The sequence below is a fragment of the Mus musculus genome, chromosome 14 (genome assembly GCF_000001635.26).
Source record: "Mus musculus strain C57BL/6J chromosome 14, GRCm38.p6 C57BL/6J".
NCBI lineage: Eukaryota > Metazoa > Chordata > Mammalia > Rodentia > Muridae > Mus > Mus musculus.
This window is the reverse complement of record NC_000080.6, coordinates 48,531,672-48,558,484: the sequence shown is the minus strand read 5'-3', so window position 1 is coordinate 48,558,484 and position 26,813 is coordinate 48,531,672. Positions and strand designations below refer to the sequence as shown.

Sequence of the window (26,813 nt, the reverse complement as noted above, 5' to 3'; positions counted from 1 at the left end):
CAGACCTTCCTCACGGGCCGGCAAACGGATCGGTTGTTTGGCGATTACTGTTATGACAGCAGATCTGGATGCTCGAGCCCTCTAAAGATAACATCTGAACTTGCGCTGCCGACCTTACACAACACGAGTGGATTCCAGTCAAGGAAGCCCCACCGCTGGCGGACATGTTTTATTCACCTCACACTCGAGGGGTTCACTGACTGGAATTCAATAGAAAGTGTTCTCTGTGTGAAAGTAATTTCAGAAACTAATCTAGTTTATGGAAATGAAAGGCATCAAAACACAAAAAAACACTGTTTCTCTACAAGTGCTTTGCCTCAAATATTTGACATGGAAATTTGTATAATCCCTCTGGGGGCATGTGGGTCTCACCAGTGTTAACATCTTTTGAAATGAATTTCACAAATGTTTATTTGCCGTGCCAGGCTGACAAATAATTTAGAATATCAAGCTATCTTCCTGGAATCGAATGCAATGATATGGATCTCCAGTTGTGGAGGTTAAAAGGTGTGAATTTTAATTGGGTCCTGGAGATGACGTCATTTTCAGAGACTGTTCCCACGGAGCAGAAGGTATCACTAACCTGTTTTGGGGGCTCCAGATCTCCTGGCTATTTAAGTTAAATGCACCTCAGAAATGACAACGGATCCTCTGCGGCCGGGGTCTGCTTCATTTCCCACAAAGGAAATCGTTCTTAGTGCGCCTACCTGGAGGAACAGGGAAAGGAGGGAGAAAAGAGTAGGCAGTGGGACTGTTGCTTCTTACAAGGGCTTTTCAAAAAGCGCAGCGCAGCGGGAGATGGCCCTCCTGAAATGTTCCTGAGGTGAAGCTGAACCAGGAAGAGCCAGAGGAGGAGCCTCGTGGTGTCCCATCAGCTGCCGAGTCTGAATGTTCCCTGTTTCTTCCTTTGGGAGAGCCCTGGATCCTTGTGTGAAAAGAAGAAAATAAGAATAACCCATGTGAGGTCAACAAGATGTCCCATGGGTAAGAAGGCTCTCCATAAAGATTAATCACCTAAGTCCAATCTCTAAACCCACACAGTAGAAGGAGAAAACAAACAAACAAAAATCCCCGACCCCATAAGTTGTCATCATCACATGTGCATCGTGGCATGAGCTCTGACATACATGTATGCTAAAGAAACCCATGGCAGGGGGACTACTCAAGGCCCGTGTGGCCCTGGGAGACCCTTTAGCCCCTGGTGACAAGCTTTTCCCCTGGAGCTACAGGGTTATGCCTGGTAAGAGTGGGCAGTGTCTTTACAGATGCTCTAGCCATCCCAGTATACATATCTGCACACTCCAGTCCCAGCACACACATCTGTGCGAGGGCCACAGCTGGCCTAGTTCTGCTTGGTAGGTGAGGAGCAGAGCCACATCCCTGCAGACCGACATCTTGTGAGCATCCTCCTTCAGGACTTCTGAATACTGAAAATTGTACCCAGCCTCAAGGAGGCCTGAGGGAAGGCCTGAGTTTGGGCAGAGGAGTACATAGATCTCCAGCCACACTCTTTTTTTGTTTGTTTTTTGTTTTTTGTTTTTCGAGACAGGGTTTCTCTGTGTAGCCCTGGCTGTCCTGGAACTCACTCTGTAGACCAGGCTGGCCTCGAACTCAGAAATCCGACTGCCTCTGCCTCCCGAATGCTGGGATTAAAGGCGTGTGCCACCACGCCCGGCTCCAGACACACTCTTAAGACTGCTGCAGGGAGGTGGGGCTGTGTTCCCTCTTTTTGAGCCTTGGCAGGCTCTGTTAACTGATTCTTGAAGCCTTAACCTGGCTTCCAAGAGGACAAATAGTTTCCACTTCCTTCCTTCATGGAAAGAGAATTCACAGAGAGGCCTGGAGACCCACAAGGCAGGAGAGGGTGGGTATCTGAGGAAACTGCTTGCTACCCATGGGTGCCGGCCACAAGAATTACAGGTTTTAACTACTGCATTGAAGAGCACAACGAAACAGAGAAGATTAAATGTTTGCTTTCATCTTGTTTTGGTTTTGGAGACAGAGTCTCGTCCTGGAGTCCAGATTGTCTTTAAACTCCTGCCTTGGCCTCCAGAGTTCTGGGATCACATTTATGGGATACCATACTTGTCTAAAAGTTAAATTCTTATTTGACTCAAATACGAAAAAGTTGGAGCTGGAGAGGTGGCTCAGCAGCTGGGAGGGTACACTGTAGGGTGGTTCACAGCTGCCTGTAACTCCAGCTTTAGAGAATCTTTAACCGTCTTCTGGCCTCTGAGGGTACCTGCATGTGTGGGGGCATTCTCACACACAGATACATACACATAAATAAGAAAAGTGAAAATTGTCCAACCAATAATCGCTAAATACTAACCTAACAAAAACTAAGAATGATAATTATTGTTCTTGGTAATGCTGGGGATTGAACACAGGGACCTTAAGCATGGTCTGCTACTCAGCTACACCCCCAGTCAACAACAGTATCTAAGTCTTTTATATTTCTTTTCTCACATGACATCACCAAAGCCAAGAGGATCTTCGTTATGTACAGCGAGCTTCTGTCCAGAACAGCCACAAACAGGTGCTCGACAGCCAGACTGAACAGTTGTATTGGTCTTGTCATTGCTGTTTGATGGTCCCCCTCCCCCAGTGTCACACGAAGGAACAGTTCCTCTACACATGAACCTACATCCAAACAAAGACTCAGGCATTCCTCAAGGTGAAACGCCACCCAGGGCATGCCAACATGCCAAACTCCCCCTCTGCTGTTTGGAGGCATGAGGCAGGTGGAGAACTGCTCTATGCTTTTCTGTAGGCTACAGGCCATCCCCTTCCCCAGCGATGCCTTTACACCTCTGTGTAAAGTGAGCTGGCCCTTGGCCTGCCTCACGTAAGCAGAACATGTGCTTAGACATGCACACTTGCAAGGGAACTAAGCAACTATTATGTTTAAATTCAGATCTGTTTTATAAATGGCGTTGCTTTTGGGTTGCTTAAGCTATTGCGGTTTTCTCTTTGTTTTTTTATTGTTGTTTATTGTTCTTGTGCAGTGTGTGTGTGCAGCATGAGTGCCATGACAAGTTTGTAGTTAGAGGACAGCTTTGTGAGGTCTGCTCTCCCCTTCCACATTTACTTGAGTTCTGGAGACTTGGGTCACTAGGCTTACATAGCACGTGCCCTTATCTACTGAGCCCCCCCTGCCTCTGCCTCTCCTTATGAAACAGGGTCTCATGTAGCCCAGGCTGGCTTTGAACTCACTATATGGCTGAAGATAAAGTTAAATTTTTGATCCTCTTGCCTCTGCCACCTAAGTGCTAGGATTACAGAGATGCACTATCACACCTGGATAATTCTCTGCTGGGGATGGAACCTGGTGTTTTGTGCACAGCAGGCAAACACTCTATAAAGTGAGCTATGGCCTCCGACCTAGAACGTTTCTCTTGTGTGTCTAGAATAAATTCACTTACGTAAACTCATTATGTCTCACCAAGGTATCCCTCTTCCTCTGGAACAGAGCTTTGCCACATAGTTCTGGGTTGGTCTGGAACTTGTGTAGGCCAGTTCCTCAAACTTGTGGAGGGCCTCCTGTGTCAGTCTGCCAAGTGCTAGAATTCTATTGTCCCTGTCCCTACAGTAGACAGGCACCATAGGATTCTCTGACAGTCTTTTCTTGGCCATTCTCACCACTGCGCTTTGTCTGCTTTTGGTTTTGGATATAGTTTCATACCACAGTTAGGCTAAAGCTTGCTTTGTAACCCAGGTGACTTCGACCTCACCTTAATCCCCCTGCCTCAGCCTCCCAAGCACTAGGATGACAGGTATGAGCTACCATGCCCAGCAGTTTCACCTTTGCCTGGTCCTAGTAGTTCTCCTAACTGCTTTCCCTCCTCTTCCTCCTCCTCCTCTTCCTCCTCTTCCTCCTTCTCCTCCTCTTCCTCTCCTCCCTGTGTGTGTATGTGTGTTTTCATCCCTTTGCAGTGGGCATGGGGGATTCAATATACAGCCTAGATTTACTTAATTCAACATGTAGTCCAGGCTAGATCCTCTTGATCCAGTTTCCCAAGTGTTGGTCACAGGCTGAGTTATACCTGGCTCCTGGTATAACTGTTCTGACATTCTCTAGGGTTCATCTCTGGCAGATCTATCCACATTGCGTGCCTTACCTTACCGGAAGGGAAACCCTGCCTAGGTTCTTTGCACTGAACCGACCAAAAGCATGGCCATGCCTATCTCAGGGCTACAGTTGTGAAAAGATGAGCGGCCTCTGGAGATGCCTGGGCTTCTTCCATCCTTTGAGTCTGAAGGTTGAGGAGAGCAGGGGCAGAACAGAGCTGCTGAGCGCTTCTGTCTCGTGATGTCCGATGCACTGATGCACACAGGCTAGACTCATCATTCAGCAACTCTCTTCCTCTCTACTTTTGTTTCACATGAAATGGTCACCATTCAATACAGTACCGCTGCCAAGTGTGCCTTGCCTTCTTTGTGATCCCAGCGTCTGATTTAGAGGCTGGACTGCTTGGGCTTGCGCAGGGCTCCTAGAGCTGCTGCTCTCCACGAGGATCCGCAGCTTCTGCTTTTGGGGCCCCGCCTTCTTCATGTTTTACTGGCTCCCACAAATCTGTGGTTGGCCCCATGAACATACATACTCTTGCCTTAGACAAAGAGCGAACTGTTGCTGAGATGAAGTACATGCTGCTTTTAAAGTCTCAGGAGAGGCAGGTACTGGTTCCGGCAGATCCAGAGCGGGACCAAGAAATCCACTTAAGCAGGTAAAGAGAGGCTGGGGAGGCGGGGTCCTTTGGTTTGTTTCTTCTTACACATGACACAGAAGCTCCCTAACCCCCAAATGTGGAGAGCCATCAGGTGTGTGCTCAATGTTCAAATAAACAAGCAAAGGAAAGTGAAGGTAAGAAAAGACCACCCAGGCTCACAGTTGATTGTTCTGTGAGGAGGAAACACCGGCCATATTGTCAAAGCCAACCTCATTTTCCAATTTCCCCAGCTGCTTTGTTGACATAGCAACAGTGGATTCTGAGAGGGTTGTTACAATGTTAATATGTATTTCTTGGTGGGTCTGCCCTGGCTTCTCCCCTCACCTTGGGTTGCAGGTTGGAAAAGAGGCGCTTTTGGCTCCTGGCCATAGAAAATCCTAATGCCAAGGAGCAGGAGAATCTATCTGTCAGCACACTCCCACAACTGGGTGAAGCTCCGCCCCTACACCCTCTCAGGATACAAGGCCCTCCTCAGGGAAGGGCTGACTTCATAGATATTTAAAGTAATAGCTGCACCTTGGGGTACATTTCCGCCCTCCACCTACTTGGGGTGTTAAATGTAACACCTGTGAGCCATTGTGCAGAAAATCAATTACACCTTGGGCCCAGTGATAAGAATTCATCCCCCTGAGCTCAATTTTCAAAAGGTTTCAAAAGGCCTCCCACCTCTTTCCCTTTTTCCAATGCAAATGAGCAACACTCAGGAAATTTGCATGCCAAATTCCAGCATGAGTTTCAATGGAGTGAATGGTGATATTTATTAGTAATAGCGGTCGATGAGTAAGCGGTATTTAATAAATGCATGTTGAATGTGCTAGCCTTTCCATAGCACTTAGTTTTCAATGTGCCCTTCTCCCTGCCCATCATTTATTTCATTCTTAAACAAGCAAACAAACAACCCAAAAAGCAGAGTGATGGGGACACTAGGGAGTTAAGAGTCTCATTGTTACTGATGAAGAAAATGAGGTCCAAGAGAGATTTCTTTATCTTGGTTAAAATCACAGAGCTGATTCATGAGGTTGCTGTCTGCTTAGAGCTTGAATTTCCATCCTAGGGAGCCCTGATTTCCACTGTACTACAATGCCTGACACCATTTTCGAGGGGTCCTAGGGACAAAGCAAGGGTTATGCTAAGTGACTGCAAAAAAAGTATAAGCAATAGTAGCTAACGTCTATTAAGGGCTTACTACACACCTATCGTGGATATGATCTCATTCCACTTTTTTAAGTTGAGCTTTTTCGTTTGAGGTTAAGTGTAGTCTCACAAGCAACAGTGGAAATCAGCAGGAACAATGGCAGAGGCCCACAATTCCAGCTACTGGGGAGCCTTCGGTGCCTGAGTTACAAGTGCAAGCATTGCCTAGGCTGTCTCCATCAAGGTCAACATGAGTTTAACAACTGAGAAGGAAACGGTGCCAAAAAGAATTGTTTTTAATTTAAAAAGAAAAGAAAAAGAACACAGGACTGCGGCTCTGGGTTCTACCCTAAGTACCCTGCCTCTCCAGTGAGATCCTACTGATCCATTATGCAGTTTCTCTCCATAGCAGGATCTTGCAGAAATATAAACAATGTCAGAGACCACCGCTAGAGTCAAGAACACAGCATCCTATCAGTACACAGTCCCTCACTATGCTCTATCAAGCCACACTTGAGACCACTCTCTTATGAACACTTCTCCCTGCCTCTGACAGCCTCGGTCCACTCTGGGTTCCTGTAGTCATCGTAAGAGAATAGTTCAGATGGGCTAAGCAGGAAGTGTGTTGTCATGTTTTCTCCCGCTAAGCATCAGACTCATCAAGATTGTTGCATGTGCTGAGAACCGAGCTTAGTTGGCACCGCCTAAGCTGGATTTGGTGGCACACACCTGTAATCACAGCCCTTGAGAGGTAGAGGCAGAAGGATCGGGGATTCAAGATCATCTTCAGCTGTGCAGAGAGTTCAACACCAGCGTGGAATAATAGTGAAACTGCCCCAGAATAATAACTGCTGTAGAAAGCGATACTGTCAAGACTTTACGGTTTCAAGACATGGAACCCGAGGCTGGGCAGGGCTTCTAATTTAAAGATTCTTCTTTAACTCTTCTGTAGCTCTCACTGGACTCTAATGCAAAGGCCTGAACTCAGGTTCTTGTCATGACAGGCAGCTTGTCATGTTTGTTTCTAGCCATCCTAATAGATGTGCATGACTATCTTATTGTGGCTTTATTTTGCTTTTCCCTAATAGTCAACCACAGTCCATCTTTCCACATTCTTTTTGGCCATTTGGATAGTCTCTCTGATGAAATTGTTATGTCTCCTGCCCACTTTCTATTGAACTATTTGGCTGTTTTGTTTTATAAACTGTTGAATTTTGAGATTTCTTTATATATTCTAAATAGTACTGTTTTGTTTGTTTACATGGCTGGTTGGTTTTTGCTTTGTTTTGTTTTTAGGAGAGGATGAGAGAGTATGCGATTTTCAATATTTCCCCCTGTTCTGTAGCTTGGCTTTCCATGTTCTTGTTTGTTTCAAGATGGTGTTTCTCTGTGTAGCCCTGGCTGTCCTGGAATTTATTTTACAGGCTGGCCTGAAACTCAAGAGATCTGCCTGCCTCTGCCTCCAAAGTGCTAGGACTAAAAGCGTGTGCCACCACCTCCTGGCTCTGTATTCTTAACAGAATTTTTGAATAGAAAAAGAAAACTTTAAAAATAATCTGTTTATTTTATGTGCTAAGGTGTTCTACCTGCATGTATGTGTGTGTGAGGGTGTCAGATCCTTCAGAACTGGAGTTGTGAGCTGCCATGTTGGTTGCTGGAGATTGGACCGGGATCCTCTGGAAGAGCAGCCATACTCCTAACCACCAAGCCATTTCTCCAGCCCACAGAGCAACTTGTTAACTTGGAGAGAGGTACAGGTTTGCTAACTTGGAACTGTTATCTTCTTTCTCAGTTTCTCTAGAGCTGAGACCATAGGCACAAGCCACCAGGCCTAGCAACATTTTAAATGTGGATTGAATACCATTTCTTTTCAAAACTTTGTGTATATGGATGTTTCGTCCCAAAATCTGTCTGTGTACCTGAGTGCCTGGTGCTCAAGGAGGCCGGCAGAGGGTGCTAGATCCTTGGAACCAGTTACAGTTGGTTCTGAACAACTATGTGGGTGCTGGGAACCAATAGCTAGTACTTTTAACTTCTGAACCATTTCTCCAGCCCTAATACCTTAATTCTTAACTCTGGAGATCCCATTTGTGGTGTCAAGACTAAGATCTCCTTGCCTAGGCCCCAAGTCTTAAAGATCTTCTATTGATTTATTTCATATACATACACATACACATACACATACACATACACATACACATACACATACACATACACATACACATACACATACACATACACATACACATACACATACACATACACATACACATACACATACACATACATATACAGTGTGTTGCATATATATGTATATGTATGTATGTATGTATGTATATAATTTTCTACTTTACATTTTATTTTTGTTTTTTGAGGCAGTTGTTGCCGGCTCTCTGCCGACAGGTCCGGGCTGAGAGGAAAGAACCCGGTCCAGCCGAGTCTCCCCCTGGCTGAAGCGAGATGATGAGTGTCTAGGCTCTGATTTCCTGCAGTCTGGAGAATAAACGCCTGGAGCCAGGAGTCTAAGCAGGAACTCGTTTTATTGTATCAAATCCTTTTGTTTGTAAAGGGCTGAGAGAAGAGGTGGGTTTTTTTGCTGAGTTGAGATGATATAGGAGGAGGAGAAAGGTGATGAAGGGTATGAGATGACTGACAGAGCCAACAAAGTTATTCTACGTCAGCAGCAAAGGCTGGCCTGCTTTGTGCTGAGTCACTCCAATACGGAAGTGACTGAGACAGTTTTCAAAAACGGCCAGGCTCGGTTTGTCCTCAAGGCCCAAACCAGGGCCAAATAGGGCCCAACAAGTTGTCACATGTAATCCATGATGTCCTCAGTTCTCCAGAAATCCTGTCTCGTCATAAATTATGATTTATGATTATAGGCGTGAGTCACTATGCCCAGCTATTTGGTTGTTGTTGTTTGTCTGGTTGGTTGGCTTTTGTTTGTTTGTTTTTCACTTTCTATTTAAATCTGACTCCCTTTAGGGAAACTGAGGAAGAAGGAAAGAGTTCCAAGTGAGCAAAACCCTGCCCCTCCCTCCAATTTATAATCTGTGCATAAGGAACATGACTGTGGTCAAGGGTCTTTTTGTTGGGGTTTGGGTTTGGCATAACTCTAGCAGCAATTTTGTTTGTTTGTTTGTCCCACCCCCCCCCTCCACTTTCCAAATATTTAAATTATAGTAGATTACTACATCTGGTGTATGTAATGCTGGGCATTGAACCCAGGACTTAACGAATGCTAGGCAAATTGTCCTATCAACTGAGCCACACCCCCAGATGACATATTGATGTCATTGAACCCACACATCCTGGAACTCACTGTAGCTTTTACCTTCTTGTTGTAGGAGATTAAAAACAAAAAACAAACAAACAAACAAAAAAATCTCATCTTTGTTCACTTTGGTTTGATTTTGAATTTTTGTTATTTGGGGCTGGGGTGTTGCTCTGCGGCAAATGATATATGTTCAGTTCCACCTCAGTGCTGGGGAAATAATCCTGACGAACCATGGTAGTTCACTGCCCTTGCATGTGTCACATGCACGGACTTACTTCAGTTTCTTGTCATTACTGCTTTTGTGACAGAGATGTTGCCAAATGCTCAATTTCTCATCTAAGTGAGGGAGAAACCAAATTTTTAAAATATAATTTTATTTACTTTAGATCTCGTTCATTGTTCCCCCTTCCCAATCACCCCTTCCCACAATCCTTCCCCCAACACTCCTCCCCTTCTCCTCTAAACAGCTGAGGCCCCCCCTGGGAATCCCCTACTCTGGCACTTCAAGACTCTACAAGGTTAAGCAGAGAAGCCAAATTTTAAATTAGAAGCCATGTATGTTGTTACAATGCCTATAATCCCAGCACTTGGGAGCCTGAGGCAGGAGGATTATGGTGAGTTTAAGACTTCGTCTCAAAAAGTCAATAAATAAATAAATATCATAACTTTGAAAACTGAGGATATCTGGGAAATACTAGTTTATTGTTCCTGAATCTCAGAGTAACATGCTAGGAAGTTAAAAACATTGAGAGATTGATTTATTTTCTTCACTGTCTAAGTAATTCTAAATTCTGTCATTGTTAATGAATAAACGTCCTTTTAAAATGAAAATAAAAACAATAAATGTATTTAATTAAAAATTAAGCATAATTTAAATTAAAATTAAAGTAATAAATGCAATGTTTAATTTTGGTTTTTCTTTTTGAAATAGGGTTTCTCTGTAGAGCCCTGGCTGTCCTGAAATTCACTCTCCAAGCCAACCTTGAGCTCAGAGATTTGCCTGCCTCTGCCTCTGCCTCCCAAGTTCTGGGATTAAAGGTATTCCCTACCACTGTTGGGCTAATAAATTTAATTTTTAATTTTTAAAGTTAATTAAAATTTAATTAAATGAAGATAATTAAAATGTAAAATAATAAATAAATACATAGTTTTTAATGTGAAACTTTGCAGTTTTCCCAAGTCTTTCACTATAGCTAAGTCTTAAGATAATTTGTTACATACCATGGAACACACCCATCACCCTAGCGCTTCAGAGGTACAGACAAGGGGACCAGGAGTTTAGGGTCATCTTTAGCTGTATTGCAAGTTCAAGGCCAGCCTAGCTACTCCAAAACTAACCCACTGTCCTGCAAAACCAAATCACGCCTAGGTCCCTATCACCCTCTGGCTCCATCCTTTTGGAGGCTGTTTGTTGAAACGATGAGGCTAGACAATCCTGATGTATCTTCCGTCCATGACTTGGATTTCTCTTGGACTGAGGACTGACTACAGTTGAGGACAGTAGGGTATAATTTGGTTCTGCATAGGGTTCCTCCAGGATTCCTATGGAGAAAGGGAAGGGAAGTCTATCTAGACTATATAAAATAAAATAATAAAAAACAAGGGGATCTAGAGGTGGTCTGCTGCCCTGGCACGCGTCCTATGCATGTACAACTCTTGGAAACAGTCTTAAGTCTAAGAGTCATCTTAAGAATCCCTGTGCGGGGCAGTCATGGTGCACACCTTTAATTCCAGCATTTGGGAGGCAGAGGCAGGTGAATTTCTGAATTTGAGGCCAGCCTGGTCTACAGAGTGAGATCCAGGACAGCCAGGGCTACACAGAGAAACCCTGACTCGAGGGTGGGGGTGGGGGTGGGGGGGAAGGAATCCCTATAATGACATCTCAGCACTTAGAAGCTGGAAGCAGAGTTTAAGGCCAGCCTGGGCCACATAGCTATATCTAAGAACCAAATGAAATCAAAGCATAGACAAAAAGAATCCCTGGGTCAAGAAGGATTTCCTACCTTTAGTTCTTCCAAAGAGAGCCTGAGCTAAAGAAGGCTGAGCTGTCGTTTACTTTGGGAAGTGACCTCAGGCACCCGGAGGGGGACCCAGGAGGACACACAAGAGACGGATCAGAAAACCAGTATAAGAACATGTAACAGAATGGTTAGTGCAACATTCAAGTGGGCTTCACCCTCTCCCATTACTCTCTTTACCCAGGGTGGCTTTCTGATGTTCCAGGTAGAAAGAAGTACCAAGAGGTCCTCCCTACACTGGCTCCTCTTATCCCCTCCCATTGTCTCTCTCTGTTAACATGGACTCCCTCATACTTTCTAGGCATGGCTTGCATGTGAGCCAAGTGGCTGTGCTGGCTCACTGACAACTGAGGGAAAGAAGCCCCAGGGTAGAGTGCAAGAGAAAGGAAGTAGAGCTGCGGAAAAGGGGGTGCCAGACTGCAGCTGGGCATGGTGGGGTGCAATAGCCTGAATCAATACAAGAAATGGCATTGAAGCCTTGCGTGGGGCACACACCTTTCATCCCAGTACTTGGGAGGCAGAGGCAAGCTGATCTTTATGAGTTGGAAGCCAGCCTGGTCTACAGAGTGAGACCTGTCTCAAAGCAAAACAAAACAAGAAAGAAACAAAACAAAAAAGAAATGGCATCGAAGGTACCTAATTAAAGGGAAAATTAATCTGTGGGACAGTAAATCATGGTAACACCAGGCTAGTGCCAACCATAAACGTATTCATCTATTTTTCTCTTCCTTCCTTCCTTCCTTCCTTCCTTCCTTCCTTCCTTCCTTCCTTCCTTCCTTCCTTCCTTCCTTCCTTTCTTTCTTTCTTTCTTTCTTTCTCTCTTTCGTTGAGCTCCCTCCCCCAGCATAGCTGTAGCCATTTTGTTCTATGCCTGCCAGCTATTTATTTTATAATGTTGCTGTAATATGCCTGCCAGTCATTGACACAGAAAAATAACTTAACTCAGAGCAGGGTGGTGCTGATCACATAACCTGTTGTGTTCTGAATGTTATCAGGTTTGTTAATCTCAAGAAATTCCACAACCATAAGCCTCACTTAAGACACTTCAAATTAAAGGTCAATATGAACTTCAAATGTCTAAATGGCTTGAGTCAGGGCTGACCACTGGGCAACACTGTCAGCACCTGTGCATGAGCTCACTGTGGGTTTTGTGGTTTTAGTCTTTATAAGCTAGTCCTGAGAAATGTCCAGCACACACAGCCGTTAGCTCTTGACTCTAAGCTGTTGCCCTGATGGGTCAGTCTTCAGGTGAATATTCAATAAGCCATCCCTGTCTGACTAAGATCCGTGTTCATATGGTTTGTAGGGGTGACTCCGGAACCCCAACAGTTCTTGGTACAGTGATTGGACCCAGAGCCTCAAGCATGTTAGGAAAATGCTCTACCACAGAATCACATACATTCAATTTTGACCAAGCTTTGTACTAGACTGAGTGTCCTGTGGCTTTCAGAAGGTTCTTCATGGAAACCATCCAGGTAGAGGCAAATTTTGATCAGTCAGAAGGGAACAATGTGGGAGCAGTGAACAGTGGTGAGGAGAGTCGTCCCCCCCCCCCCCCCGCCATGGTCTGCTCAGATAACAAATTGCCTAGAAGACTCCGGAAAGAGGCCTGAGGTCTTCGATAGAGAGGAGGGAAGTGCTACAGCGCACCTGCCACTTCTGCTTGGGACGACCCCCTCAAGGAGATGCTCAGACAAATCGACATAAAGACAGGAGAGCATCAGGGACTTCACACTAAGCAATCTGACAAGCGAGTGGGCAGTCGGTGAAGGATGCATCGTTAGCATAGCTTAGCACAGTTTCTCAGCTAACATTGCCTTGCAAAACGCAGCAACAACACATGTCTGAAATATAAGCCATGTTTCCTCAGAAGGCAAGGCCAGTTTCTATAAAGACTGCTCACAATGAATAGCCTTCTCCCTGCCCAACCACACTTGGGTTTCATTGGAATTGAGTTACACTAGAGCTGCTCTGAACACACAATACTCCTCAGCTGGGAGGCGAGGCGCCACCGTCGTGGTCGACAGCTCTACACTTTCATAGGGTAGCTGTCAGAACCACTAGGCATCAATTCCCACTCCTCTTTCCTCGGTGTTGGAAAATACCTCAGACGCATTTAAAACTAAATGCCCAAGTGTTTATGCCAAAAGGCCAAACATCGCTGAGAATTCTCCAAGTAACCTGGGTCCTCACACTCCCAGCACTGACAGTGTACGGAATCTGCACATACAGGTTTGAAAACTTAAACCAAAGGGGGAAAGGCATAGAAAATGACCCGTAGATTTAAAAGGAGCCCCCCAAGTCTCCGAGGTTGTAGGTGTATGGCTAGTCAGGACTGTGACTTCCTACGTACTTTCTGTATGCCAAGCCCTGTATGAGATGTAGTTAACTCATTTGATCCTTACAAAAGAGTGGAACAGGCCAGTCTCCTCATATTATAGCTAAGGAAATTTTATTAAGCAAATTTGCCCAAGATCACACAACTCAAACAGAACCCAGAATTGAGAGAAATAATATTTATAAGCCATTTTCAACACCTCATCCCAAAGAACCAATACCCTTTCCAAAAGGGCAAGCTGTGATGTTCTAATCATGTGTCCTACTGTGTTAGATTTTTTTTCTGTTGTTGTTGTTGTTTTGGTTTTTGTTTTTTGTCTGTTTTTTTTGTTGTTGTTGTTTTTGTTCGTTAGGTTATTTGAGACAGTGTCTTTCTATGTATCCTTTGGTTGTCTTAGAAGTCACTAGGTAGACCAGACTGCCCTTGAACTCACAAAGTTCTCTGTGTGTCTCTGCCTCTTGAGTTCTGGGATTAAGGTGCATACCACTGCCTATATGAGCTTTTTGTTTTGTGAGCAGAGACATTACTTTTTGTTCTTCATTGCCACTGTCCTGCAAAACCAAATCACGCCTAGGTCCCTATCACCCTCTGGCTCCATCCTTTTGGAGGCTATTTGTTGAAATGATGAGGCTAGGCAATCCTGATATATCTTCCGTCCATGACTTGGATTTCTCTTGGACTGAGGACTGTCATTGGCTGACTACAGTTGAGGACAGCAGTCTTTCCTTTTTGTCTTTGAAGGATATTTGATTGCACCCTGTGATACTGAGGATGGCTCCAGGTAGACAACTTGTGACTTGGACTCTCCTCTCTGACTAGACATTACACAATAGGTCTGCCCTCTTTCTTATGAAGCTTCTGTGCTTCACACAGATGCCCGCTGAATTCTTCTAAGGTCATCTTTCAAGTCCAGCAAGGCACTTGAAATCAACTGAATGAGCAAGCTCCACTTGGAAATTTTTTAATGAGTTTGCTCACTCTGGCGTTCCTCTTGGTAGGTCTCTTAGCGTGGTAGCTGTGCTCCATGGCTCCCTCACGCCTCCCCAGCGCGTGGTGGGGTTCGTCTCCTCTCACAGAGCACAATCAATATTCTGTTATTCCCTGTCATTTAGATGTTACTTGTGCAAACAGCAGTTTTAAAAGAAATAACATCAGGAACTCTGCTGTCTCTGCAAATCAACAAGCAGAAGCAAGAAGTGGATTACTACAGACATCCTTTTTGTTCCCAATTGTAATCAACTATATTGGATGCGCAGGTTGTCCATTTTAAAAATTTAATAATGGGTTTTGGTCCTCTCGGTTCTATAAAAAGGGCATTTATAAATATTAATATGGAATAGCATGGAAAGAACAATACATAACAATAATGAGAATCACAGAATCCCATCACATTTGACACTACCATGTCACCAGCTTAAGGATTAGCAGGTTAACCTTAGAGTTAAAAATATTGCTTTATGATTAAAAAAAAAATCTCAGAATAAAAAAAAAAAAGCTCCTTATTGCATCGTGTGTTCCCTTTGGCTTCTTTATTTTTCTCCAGGTTATGGGATCACTGCTTCGATTGACATTTTGGGGGGGAGCAGGCTTAGAGGAAGGCAGGTGGATGGAACTGCATCCATTCTTGCCCAAGTCACTCTGAGCTTGGCTTTTGTCTAATTCTAACCCCTGACACCACTTGAGTCAAAGGCCCGGCAACTAACACCCTATTTTAGCTGCCCTCCCTGCACCCCGCTCCAAAGCTCTATTTTAAATGATAAAGTTACTCAAGGTGTCAGTTTTCACCAGTACTTCTAAATGCATCTAGTAAAAATGCAGCAAATTTCATAGCAAATCCAAGTATTGAGATCTAATCGCTGCCTAAGCTGTGGGTTTTTTTTTTTTAATTCAAATCCGAGTCACCAATATAGCTTAAGATGTAAATGAAGTGTAGAGAGAAACAAAGCAAGAAAATCTCTGATGGCCTTTCTAGCAGCTATTTGATGCGGGGACCTTATCAGTCACTGAAGGAAGCTAAACTGCAGTGGCAGTCTGGCTGCAAAGGCATCAGTAGCTACCTCCTCCCCAACCCCCTACCAAACAAAACAATTTCAGTAGCCTTAATATAAAACGGGGTGGGGGGGGGCGACGGGGGAGGTCAAACTAGACAGGCTTTGCCAAATAAATCCTGAAGATCCATTCTAATTTCGACCCTCGGATCTTTTAAGTCGCCCTGGATGGTCCTTATCATACGCTGATCCACACTTACTTTCATTAAAACTTTGTGACTTGGTATTTTTCAACCCGATAGCTCCACTAAACTAGTTCTCAAAGTGTCCACTAAGCCGCTATGCATAAAACTCCTTTGCTGTCATGGTAGCTTCTAATATCACCTAAACGCAGGCAGGCAGCGGCTCTGGGAATGAACCTGATCTACATGTGTCCCATCTGAGCCTGGGAATTACTTCGCTTTTGCTTTGACTGGATGTTTTATGAGGAAGAGGTGCAGTCCTCTGCAGTCCAGACCCTAAGCCCTCCTGAAACCAAACACTAAATTATCTACCACCCTGCGTTTGTTCTGGAAGCAATCTACACAGAACACGGCTTTATCTGCTAAGATTTCCAACTGGGATTAACAGACGCTAAAACATTTGGGGGAGGAGGGAGGGACCCACAGAGAAGGAAAAAAAAATGAAAATGAATGTCTTCTCCAACAATAGCAGGGCAAATCCAGAGAAGACTCAGGCTAAGCTTACAGAGAGAGGTTTCTCAGAAAGGTGCACAAAGAAGCAAGCTTTATTCACACGAAGTTAGAAATTGTTAAAGAAAAGTAAGAAGCCACTCCGGGCTTTTGGTCATCCTGAAAATGACTTGAAATGAAATGAGCTGGCTGGGTCTCTCTGGGTGAGAGTTACATACTCAGTTTCCCTTCACTCTGAGATCTGAGAGGAGCCTTTATTTCTGTTTATTGCCGTGGTCAGTATACGTTACTGCAGTCAACAGAATTATTGGCAAGGAATTTCAACAGAGGTGGAGATCATTGTTTCTAGGGGAAAGGGGATTAAACACAAAATAATCAGGAGGGCAGAATAACAGATCCCAAACCCTGTTGAATCTACAGTTGCCAGGGCTTCAGCTCATACCATGACCCCGGATGTTCTATCCAACACAACAGAAGGGCAACCTAGTTCAGCATCCAGCTGCTGCAAGGCAGGGGCTGGGGACAGAGTAGGAAATCAATGTCCTACAAGCTGGCCTGGCCTCTGGTCATGGGCTGTCTTCAGGTGTGGGGAAACTGTAAGATCTGACACTAAGCCCATGATAACATTTATAAACGCTCAGGCCTTGCAGTCAAGCTAACATGGCTGAAACCTGTGTGCCAGGAGCTGGGTGATGCCTGGAGTCACAGTATCTTCTTTCCAGGATGGGGAGAATAATACCCAATTCTTGAGTAGATTTGGTCATGTCTGTGAAGCATCTATTCTTGCTCCTAGCATGAGTTTGAGGTTGGTATGCAGAAAATCAACATCATGATACTTATTACTGTGAACTCTGACTCTGCAGGTAGCAAGGGCCAGCAGAAGTTTTGGTGGTCACTCTCAGTCATCCTGTTGGGAAACTTCCACTGTGGCTGAACTGTTCTGGATTGTCCTGAGGACTTGGGGATGAAGGAAATTTAAATCTACATCTCTACCCGTTCCCCGCAGCATCATTAAATAGTGCACTGTAGAGGAGTAAGGCATAGGGAGGCCTGGGTAATTCCCTGTGAACTTGGGGCAAGTGAAAAGGCCTGTAGGAAAACTTGTTCTGTATGACTGTCTTCCCTCTTCCCAAGTCTCTTTCTAAGATGGCTGCAGTTGCTTCCCAGAAAGCCAGCAGTTACAGAGCATGCTCAGAGCTGCCCTCCAGGCTGAATATCCCAACACTTTTGGGAACTTCATTCAGATAACTGGAACTCTGTGTTGAGAACGAATGGGCTTAGAAGCCAAAAGGGTGTGGGAAGACTCTGTCATTGGGTGTGTTGCCTGTAGTCTGGCAGCACCCAGGTTTGGAATATCACTTCCTATTTTTGATCATCTTCACTGATACACCAGAAATGGGTTAATCATCTCTCACTACCCCCACGAGATGAAACCTAGAGTCTCCTGAATGCCAGGCAAGCACTTTACCAATTCAGCTACATCCCCCAGCAAGGGGTAAGTCACTTCTTTGAAGACTACAACAAAAAGTTCAAGAGCCTGGGTGGCTGGGAGAGGCTCTTCAAAGAGGAGGTTGACAAAGTACTGGGCAAGGGGTCAGAACCCCTGGCCCTGGCTGTGTCAGACGCACTGTTGGATCTCCCAACCACATCCACATCCTTCAAATGAGGTGGCTGACACCATTAGCGGGGATTATCTCCGAACGGTGAGATTATAGGGACGGCTTTCACTCTTCACTTGAGACAGCTTTGCTTTTTTTTTTTTTTTCCTTTTTAAAATAAATGCTTACATTATTTTAACGATATAAACTTTAAAAATGCTATCATCTGTTCACTTAATTGTGAGTGGGGGAGTGTGTATGCTTCTGAGGGGGCATGTATCATGACAGATGTGGCAGTCAGAGGACAGCTTGAAGGAGTTAGTTACCTCCGTCCACCATTGTGAGTTTTCAGGACGGAACGCATGCCACGAGGCAGCAAGCACTCTACTCACTGAGCCACCTCGGTGACGGTCCCTACAATGTGAAATTTCTGTGGAATTATCCTTCCAGTGAGACTATGCTGGGCATAGCCGAGCAGGGGTGCCATCAGAGGCTGGCTCTGACCTAATGTGGCTATGACTGGACATTTCTGTCTCAAGATAATCTCCTTGGGTATCTCCAGGCTTGACACTTGGTGCTTGTACCCTTCTGCCCTGAGGCCACCAGAAAGTTCTCTCCTGCACAGTGAGCTCCCGTGGATTCCTGCGCCAGGTTCCAGGGGATGTCAGTTGGGTGGGACCTAGAAACCTACACTTATTCTGAAGTACTCTGGCTGTTTCTGGTGCCATCGGGCTGCTACAGTGATATTGTCTGTGACATTTTAATATTACTAGGTGATTCCTTTAGGGTTTCCCAGGTGCCAGGATCCAGACCAGAAAACATAATCACCCATGGACAAACCATACAGACTGGTGACCTCAAACACAATCATGACCTGCCAGTGCCCCACACACAGGTGCAGGATTAGTGACGGGACATGCACGCCTGGCCCGGTGTGTTTTGACAATACTGTGTTCCCTTACCCTATCCACAATGCACTGTTCCTTCTCCATTCCCACGACGGAGGACACCTGACAGACAGCAAATTAACATGCAGTTATAACAAACCTCAGAAACAAACAAACAAAAAATGGCTGGGCATGAAGTGTTCATGGTTTCCGGAGAATTCAGTCCAATTTGCCATCCATATCAAGGTTGGCTTTTGATGCTGTTGATGGGAAAGGCTGTGAACAAAACAGCCTTTCTCTGCTAATTAATTCCCTTCGAAGAACTCTAAAGATCTTTAATTACACAGTTTGAAAAGCAGCAGTCACCCGATCGGGGTGATCGCTCGTGTGGCGTTCCTCACTCTGCCCACCTGAATGAAATATTTTCTTGTTTTCCTGGCTTCGAACACCTAGGATGGGCTTGCAGTAAATCCTGTCAACTCTATGCCTTACAAAAGTACTCTGATGTCAGGTATAAAGAATGCCCCCTACAGCTTAATGTCTGAGAAAAAAAATTCCTGGGGCTGCGAACAAGGAAGGGTTTTGTCTCCTTAATGCCCAGTGCTCGATCGAGTGGAGATAGTACCTCCATCCATAATCTATGAGTGAAATTAAAGTTGTTGAAAGACATGGGGTAAACCAGAAACCTTTGTTTCTTTACCAAACGGGAAGAAAAAATTAAACCACTAAATGTTTTAGCAGATTTACTCAATTTCCAATTAAACCACAAGTCTAGAGCTTCAAGAAAGCAAAATCTCCTCTCTCTCTCTCTCTCTTTCTCTCTCTCCCTTACTCTAACCATCTTTAAATGCACACACATGTGCAATATGACATAGCAAACCAAACTATTATATGTGTGTGTGCATATGTGGACATGTATGGTGTGGTGGTGACAGTGGTGGTGGCGTGTGTGTGTGTGTGTGTGTGTGTGTGTGTATTTGACCTGCAGGGAAGTGGGGGTGAAGAGAAGGCTATACAAGCTTGAAGGTGAACTAGGCCAGCCTAGTGGTGGTTTGGGGGAGGGCCTAGGTCAGCCTTTTGGAAAACCTGAACAATCTACTTCCTTTCACCTCCCAAATCTGGAAGGTTCCATTGCCCCCAGCAGGTCCAAGCAGCAAGCTGGAGAGCAGGGAGGGCATCAGATCCGCTGTACAAGAGCACCCTCTGCCAGCTGGCACCGAGGACTGGCTGGGGAGGCCTGTGGGCCAGAGGCAGGGGAAAGGGCAGAGCTGTGCAAAGCCTGGCGCTGGAGGCCAGACTGGAGAGAGATTCTATCTTCCGACCTAGACGGCACACTCACCTCTGAACAATAGCCGTGCAGGCAGGGGCAATGCTGATTTCCAAGGGCTCTTCACATTAATCCTTCCCCAAGACCCAGTCCCTAGGAACCTGAATGGTCCTCCAGTCACCCATTCAGTAGAAAATGACGGGTGATTTTTGCCCTTGTCTCCTGAGATCTCCGGTGAGCACCGCTGCCCTGGCTGACATGTGTTTGCAAAGATAAAGTACAGGGCTACTTTAGGGGCCCTCCCAGGCTATTACAAAAGCAAATGCTGCCAGCTTGGGCTCTGGGTGGCTTTTCAGAATTGAACTGTTAATTTTTTTTTTTTTTTAATGTGCAACTCTTTCTGAAAAGGATTTGAAGCAACTTAGAATAAAAACAACCACAATAAGGTCATTCAACTAAAATTTTAAAAAGGCAACGCCTTGAAAAGGAGACAGGAACAAGCACTGGCTATAACATGTAATAGAGTTCCTATGACTTAGCACCAGGTCACACCCTGAGCTTCCTGGCAGCCAGTGCGAAAAAGGGCAGCCAGTTAAATAGTTTATACAGTCTAGTAGCGGGAAGGAGGATGGTTCCCGGAAGAAGGCGAGTTCTTCCTTTTTGCTTTGTTTTAGGACACTTTACATAGGGAACCCTAGAAAACATCATACATATTATGTTCTAATCAATTCATGAAATTATTATTGTAGAGCTCTTATACAGCAAATACAGAAATGGTTCCGGTATACCTGTTTGCTTTTGTTTGTTTGTTTGTTTGTTTGTTTGTTTGTTTGTTTCTTTCTTTCTTTCTTTCTTTCTTTCTTTCTTTCTTTCTTTCTTTCTTTCTTTCTTCCTCTCTTTCCTTCCTTCTTTCGTGTGTGTGTGTGTGTGTGTGTGTGTGTGTATGTGTTGTTTTGTCTTTTGTTTTTTGGGTTTTTTGTTTGGGCTTTGGTTTGTTTGTTTATTTGTTTTCTTGTTTTTGTTTTATTTTGTTTTGTTGAGGCAGGATCTCACGTAGACCGGGGTGGTTCTGAACTCACGTAGCCTAGTCCTTCTGGTCCTTCTGGTTCAGCATCCCAAGTACTGTGATTACAGAGGTGTGCCATGATGCCTGGCCTTGACGTACCTATTTCTTGCTATAATTTTTGGCATCAGCCACAGCTCAGAAATGGTAACTTAGTAGAGGCGAAGAAAGAGATGGAAAAACGACTTGACTGAGATTATGTCAGCTCCTGATGTTTCATTGGCTATTGTGAGACACCTACTAAGTGCCAGGTACTAGACAGGTGTACAGATCAACAAAGATGTGGACAAAGCCCTCCCGCAGAGAGGGGTGTGATTTAAGTTTTAAAACCCTTTGTCTCCAGAGAGGTGCGTTAGCAGGTGTAACATAACAGACTGGGGCCATTCAGATTGGAGTCTCAGAAATTCCTCAAAGACTGCAGTAAAAGCTGATGATAGCTGGGCTCTGGCTGAGCGGTGTAACCACGCCTACACTGTGCTTTAACAACCTCGCTGTTGGCTTCACTCTGCCGGACTCAGTAACTCCGGGAGTCGTAAAGATGCAGGACACAATTCAGAATGAGCTGGCAGATGGTTTCTCTTGTCTTCTCATGGCTTGGTCTCTACTCCAAGTGGCAGGTTTCTTTTCTGCGTTATTAGTCAAAATTATCCATCTTGATCTAAATGGATCCACTTTTAGACTAATCAACTCACCACTAGCTAGTGGGAAAAGTTGCCCGCTCTGAAGTATAACCGCTGACTGTTTCTGCGATGATTCCCTGGGACCCAGAGATTTGAGTACCTGAAGACTTGAGAGTCTTGGGGAGGCTGTTAGAATATGTCTGTTTGGCTTCAGCGAAAAAAAATATCCTAATCATCTACCTTATTTGTACAGTTGGATTTAATTCTTTTTCTTTAATTTTTTCCCCTTGGGCTGACCTTGACCTCACAGCAATTCTCTCTGTTGTCTTGGAATTACGGCTGTGTGCCACCAGTGGGTTCCTTCTGCCGCTGTATTAGTCAGAGCTCTTTAGCTCAGTGGAACAGACAGCAGGCCAGTGTGTATATATCATACATTCTGGGATTCCCCAGAACGACTTAGAACTAACAGGGGGCTGAGTACCTGCACAGTGGTAGGTAGCTGCTCAGTCTATGAAGATGCACACCTGTAGTACCCACATAGTGCTGACTGCCTGCAAGATACTTGGAGAGTGGCTTGTCTGAAGTCCTTGTCGGAAGGCAGAAGAAGCTGTCTTTTGACATCAGTGGAGGATATCACCACTACCACCACCACCACTACCATCATCACGACCATCAGCAGCAGCAGCAACAGTAATGGGATAGATAGTACACTTGCCAGCAAAAGAGAAAGCAGGCGGGCAAGTGCTGTTGCTTCTCCTTGAAGCTCTTTGTATTTGGGCCAAATCCAAAGGTGCTGCTCCCTCCAGGGACGAGTCTTTTCTCCTCAGCTCTTCTTTTCCAGAAATGCCCCCAGAGACCTTCCCAGAGGCACACGTGTTGGCTCAATCTGTCAAGTTGCCAGTCAGGGTTAAGTGTCTTAGTCAGGGTTTCTATTCCTGCACAAACATCATGACCAAGAAGCAAGTTGGGGAGGAAAGGGTTTATTCGGCTTACACTTCCATACTGCTGTTCATCACCAAAGGAAGTCAGGACTGGAACTCAAGCAGGTCAGAAAGCAGGAGCTGATGCAGAGGCCATGGAGGGATGTTCCTTACTGGCTTGCTTCCCCTGGCTTGCTCAGCCTGCTCTCTTATAGAACCAAGACTACCAGCCCAGAGATGGCCACCCACAAGGGGCTTTTCCCCCTTGATCACTGATTGAGAAAATGCCTTACAGTTGGATCTCATGGAGGCATTTCCTCAACTGAAGCTCCTTTCTCTGTGATAACTCCAGCCTGTGTCAAGTTGACACAAAACTAGCCAGTACAGTTAAGCATCACAGAAACGTTTCTAGTTTATTCCTTGACTTCTGCTTATGCCTATCAAGAAGTTATATCAACAAGCCATCCTGTATCTGACCGTATCCACATGGACTAACTCTTCCACACTGTTCCTAGAGTAATCGAAAGTAAATAGTCCTCAGTGCTTGTATCAGTCACTGACAAGGTGGCTTTGCTCAAGTAAGTAGTCTACCACCCAAGTAGGCAACCAAAATCAAATGCAGTGGGACGTGTGCACTACCGCGTGTGTGCGCGGTACACACACACACACACACACACACACACAGATCATGCAGGAGGGGCTAGAGAGATCAATCACTAATTAAGCCTGTATGCTGACTGCTATTCCAGCCAACTGAAGTTTAGTTCCTAACACCTACATGGGACAGCTCACAGTCCCCCTCTTCTGCCTCTGAGGACACTGAACATTTGGACAGAGGCACACCCATACACAAAAATAAAAATAAAAATTAGCCTTTAAAAATAAATAAATAGAAGGAGGAGAACTTTTAAGAAAAAAAGAGGAATTTGGTGATTTGGGAAGGAGATCAAAGTATTATATATAATGCATAATATAACTATATACAATGTAACTCTATATATTATATAGTGCAATATAATATATTATGTGTAATTATATATGTAATACATATGTAATACATTATAAAAATATAATATATGTCACATAATATATAACACATATTACAAAATAAATATATAGTATATGATATAATATGGAATTTTATATTATAAATCTTATATAATATAAATATATTGTAAACATTATAATACATTGTATATTTATACATTATATATTATGTTTATTTAAAAAACAAAATTATGCTAACAAGTCATTCTATTTCAGATTGTGTCCACTTACTTCATCTTCCACACTGTAGAATATCTGTATATTACTATATAATATATTATGTAATTATACATTATATAATATAATTAAATAATTATATCATGTATTTAATTATATTATACAATAATGTATATATAAATAGCATATGTATGTGTGACAAGTCCTAAGGCTTGGAGGCTTGGAGCTTGGAGAAGCTGAAGTGCAGGTTATGGCTCTGAGACATCACCTCCAGGCTGGGTACCAGGAAGATGGGCAAGGCAGGCATCAAGACTGTGTAAAACATTACCTTAATGGTGGAATCACGCTTTCAGCAGATCAAGACAAATCTCAGACCATGTAAAGAGAGATCATTGGAAGAATTGACAACACAAATTGTCTCATTGACATCAAAGAAAAACATCACCCACCTCATGTCCCAAGACATAGTGGAACACCTAGAAGGTGGAAGAAACAAGATACTCACCATACAGGGTCCTGAAGGTTGCTGATGACATACTGAACCCTGGAACATCATTTTCCCAAGTCAAGAGAAAGCCAGGTGGATTTCTGAAAGTAATTGCTGTATGTCAAAGGGTTTATAAAATATACATTTACATAATATGTATGGATGTGTGTATGAAATTGGGAAATAACTTAAAAATAAACATATTTTCCTACTTAGCAACTTATTTTCCATGTCATCACTTACCAAGTAAACATCTTTACAGTCACATAAAAATGAAATACTTAGGGCCTAGAGAGATGGCTCAAAGGATAAGAACACTTGCTGTTCTTCCAGAGGACCCAGGTTCAATTTCCAGCACCCACATGGAGGCTTGCAACCATCTGTAACTGCACTTTCAGGAAAGCTGGTACCTCTTCTGGTCTCCACGGGAGCCAGGTAAACACTCAGGCAAAGATGAATACACATAAATATTTTAAAAAATGAAACATTCATCTACACACACACACACACACACACACACACACCCCAAAACAGTCTGATGGAAGAAATGAAAGACTAAGTAAATGGAGCAGTATTTCATACACATGGCTAAGAAGCATGCTGTGCCCACGGATAGGAAACACCCTATTCTCATGGATAGGAGACCTCAGTACTGAGATGTTAGTTCTTTCTAGATCCAAAGTAATGCAACCCTAAATAAAAGCACAGCCAATAATTTTGTGAATATCAACAAATAGATTAGAATTTTTCTAGGGGGCGCCAGTGAGAAGGTTCAGTGTTCAAGGCACTTGCTATCAAGATTAGCAACTGAGAGCAATCCTTGTAATTCACACAGGAAAGAACCAACTCCCATAGGTTGTCCTCTGACTTCCATATGCATGCAGTACATGGCACATGAACACACTGCCCTAGATGTACACACACACACACACACACACACACACACACACACACACACATACGTACAATGCATGCACGCATGTACATTTAAAGAAAGCTTATATGGAAAGGAGGAACACTGTAGAATAGCTAGCATCAAAAGAAGATCGTCAAGACTAACCAAGCAGCATGGCATAATATAGACACTGCCAACAGGACAGAATGCTGCCACAGAAACAGAGGCATGCAGCTGAGCCTGAAGGCAGAGGCACATCAATGGCAGCATCCTAACCCTCTACAAATCCCCATGCCAGGCTGGCCTTGAACTGTCTGCCTCTGATGCCTGAGTGGCTGGGATTAAAGGCCTGACCACTGCTGCCTGTTGTCCATGATGTTGTCAATGTGTTACCAAAAACATAATCTATGGAAGAATAATTGATGAATTCAACTTTCTTAAAATTAAATATGTCTATAAATCAAATCAAGTCAAATCAAATCAAAACTCTTGCTCTGAGGCCACACTATTAAAGAATGAAAAGACAGCTGTGTTCAGCGATGCATATCTGTCAGCTCAGCAAATGGGAGGCTCAGGGAGGAGGATTGTGAGTTTAGGTCTTTCTGGGTTGTATACTGACATTGCCTAAAATTTCGAGGAAAAAAATAATAAAAACATAATCTTCATATTTTTGAGATTTCATTTATTTTTCTTTTATGTATTGTCTTAGTTAGGGTTTTGGTGCTATGAACAGACACCATGACCAATGTCTTATAAAGGACAACATTTAATTGGGGCTGGCTTACAGGTTCAGAGGTTCAGTTCATTATCATCAAGGCAGGAACATGGCAGCATCCAGGTTGGCATGGTGCAGGAGGAGCTGAGAGTTCTATATCTTCATCTGAAGGCTGCTAGTGGAAGACTGACTTTCAGGCAGCTAGGGTGAGGGTCTTAAAGCCCACACCCACAGTGACACACCTACTCCAACAGGGCCACACCTTCTAATAGTGTCACCCCCCCCTCCTGGGGAAACATATACAAACCATCACACGCATACACATGCTTTGCCTACATGTATCTCTATAAACCTCGTGTGTGCAGTGCTGTGGAGGGCAGAAGAGGACATCAGATCCTCTGGAACCAGAGTGACAGTGTGGTGTGAGCTGCCGTGAGAGAGCTGAGACTCGAACTCAGGTCCTCTGATTCATCTCTCCAGCCCCAAAGCATGTATTTGGAGAAAATATTTGTAAACCGCTTAATCTGTTAAAGAGCTTGTATGAGAAAACACACAAAGAACTCAGCCCCAAACAGCAATAAGACAACAACAAAGGCCATTCAGAAGGAGAGATGACATCTGAATAGACCTCTCGCCAAAGACTACATCAACAGCAGAAGAACATATGAGATGGTGGTCCACTATGTCAGAGTCTCCCAGGAGTCACCTGTTTAAATAACAGGGAGATAGCCCTTTATAACTCTTAGAATGGCTGGGAAAGACCATTCTTTGCTGGCAGGAATGCGGGGTGGCTTCTTCTAGACAGCCCGGGAAATTGCCATGGTCAGGAACTCATGCCAGACTGGACTCTAACCAGCCAGAAAAGCCAAACTGAAATAGAGCTAGGTTTATGCACAAAGAGAAGTTTTGAAATGATCCAAGTCCCGTGAACAAACGGAGTGTCTTCCCATGTCTTTTCTG

General features: G+C 44.2%; 1 protein-coding gene across 1 annotated transcript in view; it reads right to left on the bottom strand.

Annotated features, from left to right (window-relative positions):
- Tmem260 (transmembrane protein 260) overlaps positions 1-26,813 on the bottom strand; it is a 114,061-nt gene that overhangs the window by 1,699 nt on the left and 85,549 nt on the right. Inside the window, exons 17-18 of the transcript XR_003950840.1 lie at positions 24,262-24,344; positions 584-707 (exon numbers count right to left, since the gene is read on the bottom strand). The gene's annotated coding sequence lies outside the window, so the exon portion shown is untranslated. The remainder of the gene's footprint in view (positions 1-583; positions 708-24,261; positions 24,345-26,813) is intronic.